Here is an 11,183-nt window from a genome sequence, read left to right on the forward strand (position 1 = left end):
TAGGTTCTTGAACTAGAGTTTTCTCAACTGATTACACCGGTCATCAGGTCATCAGTTTACTTGTATCAACTTGTCACTTTGTACCATAAAACAACCATTGTATTTTGCTATCTTTTAGTCAAAATGAAAATACAAGGTATTAAAATGTAAAAGGCAGTAAAGCCAATTTCAATTATTAAGCAAGTACCCATGGACTATCAACGAAGAACTTTAGCAGATATATATATATATATATATATATATATATATATATATATATATATATATATATATATATATATATATATAAGATCGAAATCAATTTCATATTAAATATAGGCTACTGTCACGATTAAAGGGATTCCAAAACTGAACATCAACATAAATAAGATTGTGAAAATCACCTGCAGACTTCTGTTGCAACTTAATTTCCAAAGTTAGCGATTAAGATCGATTAGGGTATTTTGAGCAGGAGGAGCGATTGTGTATAGATGCGATTAAGATCTTTTAGGGTTTTTTGGAGAAGTGATTGTGCGATGTGTAAAGATGCGAGATCGTTTATGGTTTTTAGAGCAGCGATTGTACGATTGTGTAATGCGTAAAAGATCGTTCAAGGTTTTTTCAGCTGCTATCGACGATGAGATTCAATCCCAGATTCTATTTTAGTAAGACCCGTTTGGGTCCAGGGTTTGACCCAATAATCTTTTAAAATTTAATGGGGCTTTCGTGTGCTTTAAAATTTGGACCCCCTTCCTTTTTATTTCTATTATTTGCTTTGACCCAATTAGGTCTTCAATTATACCCATTGGACCCTTTTTTGAAAATTTAGGTCTTGTTTGCGAGGCCTACTAGAAATATGCTTTAGATCACCACATCTTCATTTCCAATAGGCTAGTATTTGGTTGGCGGCCCATACTCCACATATCTATCTAAGCATCTAGCCCACCCCACGCCACACTTTTCGAACATGGATCAACCAGAACAATTGAATCCGTTTAACAATACAGAGTATAAACGATTTATTAATCTGCGGATGGGGTGAACTACTTACAATGGTCAATCCGTTGCTTATTCATTTATACGTATGCGTTGATCGAAAGAAAATTACATATATTAAAGAAATATATTGATATACATCAAACTTTCAATGAAAAAAATTAAATAGAATTTACCTAAGACAAAAATTTAGAGATGGAAGGTGGAAGTGAGAACCTGTGTTAATAGCGGCGGATGAAAAATAATACTCCGTATATTAATTAATACCCTATATATATATATATATATATATATATATATATATATATATATATATATATATATATATATATATTGGTAGGATCAAGAGGGAAGTAACCAATCGGGGAGAAGCAAAAACTTTTTTTTTTCGTTTTTGAAAAAACTTTGTTCACGAACATTATAGATGGGATGAAAATATGAACATTTAGTAGAGACACTTTGTGATAAATGTTTTTATTTTGGCGGGAAAACGCTCGAAGAAGTAATATATAACAATTATCGTGTTTTTCGAGCGTATGTTGAGGTTTTAGCTATTGGGGTTTAGATATTAGGGTTTAGATATTAGGGTTTATAGGGTTTCAGATTTTAGGGTTTTGAAATTTAGGGTTTAGGGTTTAGATTTAGGGTTTAGATTTAGAATTTAGATTGAGTTTTTAACACGAACGGTTTAGAGTTTAGGGTTTAGGGTTTATGGTTTGGTGTTTTGGGTTTATGGAATAAACCCAAAACACCAAACCCTAAACCCTAAACCCTAAACCCTAAACCATAAACCCTAAACCCTAAACCCTAAACTCTAAATCGGGCTAAATTTTACTTTACAAAACATGAAGAAAAAAAATGTTCATATTCTTCACGAACAATATTATCTTGAATGTTATTTTTGTCGATCGTTTTCCCGCCTAAATAATAACATTCATCACGAAGTGTCTCTTCTAAATGTTCATATTTTTGTATGACCTTGATGCCGGAAAAAAAAATTAAAAAAAAAAACGAATTTTTTTTTTTTGCTTCCCCCCGCTTCCCCCCGATTGGTTACTTCCCCATTGATCCTGCCCATATATATATATATATATATATATATATATATATATATATATATATATATCGTAGCTACTCTGTCAAACACTCTCTGACAAACAAAAACTAAATCCTCAAAATAACTCTATTATTAGCTTAACCGGTGAGTTGTACACAAATGACTATTTAAACATCATATGTCAATCAGACAGAGATGCAAACTTTAATAGTGAGTTGTACACAAGTGATTATTTAAACAACATCAACATTGGTGGTTTACCGAAACATAATCTACGTCTAAAGTAGGAGTACCCGTTATGCTGCTTAGAACGTTGATCAATCTGGTGGATTGTGCAACGAAACAAGATTGCAAGTCATTGAACTTTGTGAGAAGGTTATAAAAGAAAAAATTCTAACAGGTACGCATGTTGGTAAACTTACTGCTATTTCAAGAATGTTAATCGTTAAAGAATTCCGTTTAGGTTTCAAAGGAGGCAGTTTCCAATAGTTGTTTGCTTTGCGATGACTATCAACAAGAGCCAAGGACAGTCATTAGTCAATGTTGGTTTGTTCCTTCCTAAACCAGTTTTCAGTCACGATCAGCTATATGTTACTTTATGTAGGGTCACATCTAAAAAGGATTTCAAGGTGCTTATTTTGAACAAAGAAAACGAATTATTCAATACAACGAAAAATGTTATATTTAAAGAGGTGTTGCAACACCTATAGAGGCAAGTTCCTATTAAGTATTACTCTATATTTACTTGTACAAATTTACAGTGATATGCTATATATTCCATTCCATTTTTTATCAAGTTATTTCATACTGTTATGAATTATTTTATTCTTAACTAAACTACTAACTTTTATTTCTTGCAGTTCACCAGTTACATTGAACTTCAAGATCATATGTGAACAATATAAAAAACATTCTACTTGCAGCAACTTCATATTTACTTTGATCTTTTTCTTTGTTTATATGTATGATCCTTGTGCGCTACACCAGTTAACATTGGCTTCATTTACCGATGGGCCTCAAATCAGGCAAAAATACGTCGTTGTTGGGCTTCGGAAGACATACTGGGCCAGGACAAAGACATGGTGTAATTGTCCATATAATTAAGGAAGAGAATGCATTTTACTTTGTTTTATACTTACTAAATGACCTTAGTTATTTATGTTAATGTCCTATATTATTTATTTACTAAATTTGCTTCATTAGGATAAAGCTTAATTTCAGATTATTTTGCTTTCAATACTAGGTGAGAATAAAATTAACATGGCTTAACTTCTTTGATTAATTTTTTTTCTGCTATCTATGTTGAGCAACGATCATCACAATAGTGTTTTATTCATCACAAATTCACAATAACCATTATCATTTGTGTTTATGGTTCTTTTGGCATAACATTTTTACGTTTACACTTAATTTGAGTAAGAGTCTTCGTGCAACGAACGGGCTCTTAAAGGCTAGTAAATAATAAAGAGTATGTTTATGTTTATATGTTTAATGGTAAAGGATTTTGAAAAGTGGTAATCTGAGTGAAATGCATTCCTGGATGGTAGGATATATGTACTCGTGGTCAGGGGCTTTGAAATGTTGGGTGTTTGTTTTAGATTTGATTTTCACTCCCAAATTTGATTAATGGTGTAACGTATGTATTATTTTTGTTATTTGCTTATGCCTATTTGGTGCGGTTGGGTTTTAGGTGAAAGCAATTACGGAATAATATGTTTTAATTCTTTCGTTAGGTTTGCGCATATGAAGTGATTTATATTTATATACTTTCTAAAAGAACCTACTTCAAATCGATGTCGATATCAATATTATCAATATGTCAATATAACATAAAAAAAAATCACTTAAATTTAAGGTGTAAACGAGTCAAAGTGAGTTTGAACACGGATCATTTGAAAATCAAAGAGCTCAAGTTTAACTCATTTCAAGTTTTGAATAGTAAACTCAAGTTGGGTTGCACTTGTACATGCATTCTCTTGTCCTACTCGCGAGAACCGCAACAAGTTCAAGTTGATTTTGACCTGTTTTCACATGAATTACACAATTACTTTATTATTCTGAGAACATGTCAAAATTCACTTAGAAGTTTTTTATTCGCATGATCAAAAACGCTCATACGGTAATGTAGTGGAAATTTGTATCGGACTTTAGAGAAGGAACTACCCGAACAAATAAACTATGAAGTATTATCTTTAGATAGTATGTTAATTAAGTTTTTTAACAAAATGAAATGGGTAAAATATTGAACAAGCGAGGGACCCAGACGTATATTTCCTTTCGATACTCCCTGCCTTCTATTGCAGTATCGTCATCATGAACTCCATACGTCGAGCAAATGGAGCAATCACCGTCAAACGAAACCCCCTACTCAAACTCTCACCTCTATCAGTCATTCAACAACAAAACGATTCATCTTAAACCTAGACCATTTCTTACGCAGCGTTAAACATGCATTTTTCCCAGATTGGCATAATTTAACGCCCGCAGCACCCGTTGCGCGACTTTATATGAAATGCCAAAGGAGGGGCTAGTTAAGATCTTAACCTTCAAGGTTGAGTTTTAACACTCAATATGAATTAAACATATCATCATTCATATTTAATTTTTCATTATTATTATTATTCAATTTTTAATTATTTTACCACATCAACTATAATATTTCCACACAAATATAACACTCAATGAGAATTTAACATATCATTATTTATATTCAATTATTTTATGTTCTATCTCTTTTATTCAACTTTTAATTATATTTCACCACATCAACCAAAACCTTTTTACACAGATCTAACACTTACAATAATACACTCTATAAATTTAATATTTTCACAAGGAAAATGATTTGTCAATTTACCATTTCATTCTAACAATTTCCCTAATATTTTAGAATCATGACACGTGTATTTCACCAATTCGCTCAATGTCATGAATTTTTAGATCTTATAGTAGGTTGAATTGTACATGTCATAGTCCTAGAAAATTTACTCATAATTCTGTTTAACTGTTTGCATGTAATGATTTATACTCTATGAAATCAGACATAATTTCTTACAATATAGTCGGCATCATCGTAATTTCAAGTAAACTATGGAGTACAATGTACATAGTTGGTTGTGACAATTTTCAATGACATATGCTGAATAATATGATCTTAATTCAGACAACTTTAGGCCACTCATTCCATTAAATGGTGCGGTTCTTCTTCTCCTTTTTTTTTTCTTTTTTTTTTTCGAAAAAACGAAAACTTATATAGAAACGAGGTCGTTTTTCAAAGGAAAACGCCCTCAACTATGAGTACAAAGGAGACAAGGGGAAAACATGGAAGCTCGCACCTAAAAGCGACCAACAAAACAAAATCTATAAATGAGCATCCCTAACTTCCCGAAAAAGAAAAAAAAACTTACAAACGAAAACCAAACAAAAAATCGAAAATATTCACGATGATACAGATCGAAACCAACCGATGAAAACAATACGGACTAAAGCCATCAACCACGAGGACCCGCCCACCTAAAAAATCTATACATGGTCGGGTTCTTGCAAACAAGAATAACTAAGAGACAGTTAATTAACATGATGAATTGTCATCGTTAATGACCGATTACCCAATTTGACTGCATTTGACCCAAAATCGTTAAATCTCCAAATAATCACGACAATTAACATTAACTAATTTAATTAATATTTGTCCCTCATATATATATATATATATAACCTATTGTATCTAGGGATGGCAATGGATCGGATATGGATCGGGTGAGGCCGTATCCATATCCATATCCATATCCATTTAGTTTTTGTTCATCCATATCCATATTCATATCCATTTAATTTTTTTATCCATCCATATCCATATCCAATGGATTAAGCGGGTTAATGAATATCCAATTGATATTTAAAAAAGTGTTATAAAATTTCCGAATATGTTGTGACGACCCGGAAATTTCCGACCAAATTTAAACTCAATCTTATAATGATTTCGACACGATAAGCAAAGTCTGTTAGGTTGAGTCTCAAAAAATTTTGAACTGTTCATTTACCCATCGACTATTCCCGACGATTCACGAATAATTATTTGTAAATAAATAAATATATATATATATATATATATATATATATATATATATATATATATATATATATATATATATATGATTTTTGTACACAATTAATAAATTATGTATATGTATATTGTATTAAATATTCGAATAGGTTATATGAATATTACAAAATTAATAATAGGTAATTTTAATATATTAAATGTAAATACAAGTTAAAATGTAGTTATTATATTAATGAATATTACTTTCATTATTAATATTAAAATCAGTATTAATAATATCATTAATTTAATACACAATATATATAAAAAATGAGATTTGATAAGCATAAATTTGTTATATCAACATTATTAGTGTTACTCTCATTATTAGTATTAATATTAATATTAGTATTATTAATTGTATTATTAATATTATTACGATATGTATAAATATGAAAAATGAATCATGTAACTAGTTATTACTAGTATTATTATTAAGTATTATCATTAAAAAAATCAATATTATTATTATTATCATTATTATTATTTCTATTATTATTAGTATTATTTTGAGTAGTAATAATATTATTATTATTATTATTTTCTATTATTATAATTCTCAGCATTTTTATTATTTCCAATAATACTAGTAATATTATTAATATTAATATATTTATTTATATTTACTAATTATTAATATTAATATAAATTATAAATAAAATCTTGTACAAAATCAGCTTTCCAATTTACATCACGATCTACTATTTTATTTCTTTGTTTTTATCTCTAATCTGTGATCAATCTTAATCGAATTCAGTACGTACCAAACAGATAGAGTCAAAAACCTTTAGTAATCAGAATGAAATTTTATTTGTTTTATTTTTTTTATTATTTTACTTTGTCTGATTGAGAATTTGGGAACCACATTCTTATATATATAATCGATCCATTTAGGTTACAATGCAGACATCTCAATTCTCTTTCACTATCATTATCAATTATAAGTTATAATAAATTCAAATTATTGAATTAAAATCAAAAAATAAAGCTGGAAACTGTCAAATATCTTTGTTTCTACTTCATTTCATCAATAGCTCGAATTCATAATGATTTTTTAAAATCTAAAAATTCAGAAATGATTTAAAACATGTCGTGATACTTTCTGTAAAGTTTCAAATGCTAATTTTTCATATCGAGTTCGAATTATCGAGTCAAAGCTTTAAATTTCAAAAGTCAAACTTTGTGTTCATCTCCAAATTCGTAATCGTTTTAAGATTTCTGTTGAAATTGAAGACCCAGAAAGATTCTAGGCAGGTTTTAAAACATATTTCATTAAGGAATTGTGAGCTAAAACATTTTTAAATTCGAGTTGTGATTTTGAGTTCATACGTATTTTTTTATTCTGTTACAGCGTTTTTTTTAATATGTTGTTAATTTAATTAATCCACTAAATCTCTATCTATTTCTATATTATTTTCAAATCTTAAATTAAAGAACTATTAACTATTATTGGGGATTTGAACTTGGATCGAATTTGAAAGAGGAGGAAGAAGAACATGTTCATTAACATATACGGGTTAAATAAATTAAAAGGTGAATCAAAACAGATAAGTCGAGGCAGAGAGATGGTTTAGAGGGTGATCGGGTGAGCGAGAGGTCTTGGGTTCAATTTCGGGCTGGGACCTAATTTTTTTTTGAAAGCTTATTAAGGTAGTCCCTTTATTTCCATTATTATTATTATTATTATTATTATTATTATTATTATTATTATTATTATTATTATTATTATTATTATTATTATTATTATTATTATATTATTATTATTATTATCATGAAGTATCAGAATTATTATTATTAATTAGTATTATTATTAAATGTAATTATCATTATCATTATTCTAAATATTATCATTAACTTAGTTATTATTAATAGAATAAGTATTATTATTATTATTATTATTACGATTAAGAATATTGTTATTATATATTCATTAATATTATTATTATTGTTATCTATATCAAAATCAATAAATGTAGTTTTATTAAAAATCTTATAATTATTAGTACTATCAAAATAGGTATTACTATTATCAATATGATTATGATTATTATTATTATTATTATTATTATGAGAATGATATAAATTATTATTATTTTTCATAAATATTAGTACTTGTTTCATTTTATAATTATTAGTATTATTAATATTGACATAAGTATTATTATTAATATTATCATTTTCATTAATATGATTATCATTAATGAGTACTGTTATTATTAAAAATTAATATAATTACTACTAAAAGTATCATTACATTAAATCTATTTTTTTTTTATAAACTATTATCATTATTATTAGTAGTATGAAAATTATTATTATTATCATTATAATTATTCTAGTGTTATTATACCTAGTATTTTGTAAACAAAAAGTGCAATTATATAAAAATATATTTAACACTCATAATTAAAATATACTAATACTATTATTTATCTAAAATATACAAAATGAAAATATAATGTATATTACTAATATTAATATATAAACTTATTCGATTACGATTATATGTGTTAATATATATACTTGATATAGGTTCGTGAATCCGAGGCCAACCCTGCATTGTTCAGTTTCGTCGTATGAATATTTTTACTACAAAATATCGTATCGTGAGTTTCATTTGCTCCCTTTTTAAATGCTTTTGCAATATATATTTATGGGACTGAGAATACATGCGCTGTTTTTATAAATGTTTGACGAAATAGACACAAGTACTTAAAACTACATTCTATGGTTGGATTACTATACCGAATATTGTCCCTTCGAGTCTGGTAACCTAAGAATTAGGGAAATGGCCCCTAATTGACGCGAATCCTAAAGATAGATCTATGGGCCTAACAAACCCCATTCTGGAATTTGGAATGCTTTAGTACTTCGATTTAAATGGTGATTGCGATTGCCAATATTTATGGCATACTTGCGAGTATGCTGGGGATATTCTATATGCATTATGTTAATGTCGGTTACCAGGTGTTCATCATACGAATGGATTTTATACACTTGCGAGTGTAATGATATTTATGAAAAATGAGGATCTTGTGGTCTATTAAAATTTTAGAAATGATTGATTTCGATAAACTAATGAACTCACCAATCTTTTGGTTGACACTTTAAAGCATGTTTATTCTCATGTATGAAAGAAATCTTCCGCTGTGTATTTGCTCATTTTAGAGATATTACTTGGAGTCAGTCATGACATATTTCAAAAGACGTTGCATTCGAGTCGTTGAGTTCATCAAGATTATTATTAAATCAATTATAGTTAGATATATTATGAAATGGTATGCATGACGTCAACTTTCGATATAATGAAAGTTTGTCTTTTAAAAACGAATGCAATGTTTGTAAAATGTATCATATAGAGGTCAAGTACCTCGCGATGTAACCAAATGTAATGTATTCGTCCAGATGGATTAGGACGGGTCTCTACAGGTGGTATCAGAGCAGTGGTCTTAGCGAATCAGGTCATGCATTAGTGTGTCTAACGGATAGTTATCAAGATGCATTAGTGGGTCTGGACTTCGACCGTGTCTGCATGTCAAAAGTTTTGCTTATCATTTCGTGTCGAAAATTACTTGCTTATCATCCTTAAAGTCTAGACACGTCTTACTGCCTCTATTGCATAGACAGTGTATAGATAAATTCATATCTTAGCGTATCTGTTATTGTTACCTTTGCCTGACAGCTTCCGTAGATTCCTCCGTAACTTATGGAATTTTAGTATTATATATATGCATATGTAAATTATGTATTGCAGGGTACTAATCTACATCCTATAATCTATTTTTTTTTTATCAAAAATCCTTCATCAGATCGTACGAGATGAATCCCTCAACCAGTTCGAGTCCCTCAGATTCCGATAGCTATTCCGATAGTTATTCCGACAGCTATTCCGACATGGATATTCACCTAAGCTCCGAAAGCAGTGTAAATGAAATGGATCAACCAACTAGTCATCTTCAATTCTGGATGAATTGGGGATGGATTCATAGTCGACTTAACCGATGGAGACGAGAAGAAGGCAATCCCTTCCATCCACTACATTCCCCTTTTGGCGAAGAACCTGAAGCACTTACCGGCGAACCAGTTCGAAACACCATTCTCTCTCTCATTGCCAGGGTATATCGTCATGATTATATACTATCTCAAATTCTAAACCTTATTCATCCACGCGTTCCGACCGACAATCATTCTGGAGTAATGGAAGAGTTCAACGAGCTTCGCGCTTGAGTTGCGGTCTTGGAAAATATGGTGCAAAACGTATCAGCTTCAGCAACATCACCGGCACCAACAGTACCACCAACATCAATACCAGTACCACCAACAACCCAAATTTCAACATCACATGCCTCAACATCTCATTCTGTACCTCGAGTATAATCATCGTTCTACATGACGTCTACATCATTTATCTTCGTTCGACATGGCGATTATGTAATCTCTAATGTTTTAGAGATTATATATTCTCATTCTAACGATAAATCAAATGAGATTAATATTATATTAACTCATTAAATCCAAGGTTACATCTGAAGAAAATATATATGGAAGTATATTTTCATAAAGATTAGCCAATGGGGCTTTGCCTCATTGGTCACCATGTTAACATGGTGTTCGAGGAGATCAAGGGTTCGAGTCTCGGGGGGGGGGGGGGGGGGGGTGATTTTCGTGAATTAACTCTAACCACTAACATTGCCTTTCAAAAAAAAAAAAAAAAAAATATTTTCATAAAGATTGTAATTAAAAATTCTTTTGTACAAACTGTTAATGGTGAAAATATTTTAACGGGTAGGTAATACCCGAGGAATATTTAGATTTCACATTAACAAGTTACACTGTACATTCTTCGAATCTGATTCAACAGTTATTTACTATCCTACTTACATCCACAGATATACGAATCCGTACACCACAGAATAACCATTTTTATTCAATTTCATATTTGGATCTTTACATATCAAAATCCAACAAGTGGCATAATGAATAAAGCACTGGACAAAAATAAAATTTGTTAGAAACAAACAAATTAACTATGAGAAATTCTGTTAA

The sequence above is a fragment of the Rutidosis leptorrhynchoides genome, chromosome 1 (genome assembly GCF_046630445.1).
Source record: "Rutidosis leptorrhynchoides isolate AG116_Rl617_1_P2 chromosome 1, CSIRO_AGI_Rlap_v1, whole genome shotgun sequence".
NCBI lineage: Eukaryota > Viridiplantae > Streptophyta > Magnoliopsida > Asterales > Asteraceae > Rutidosis > Rutidosis leptorrhynchoides.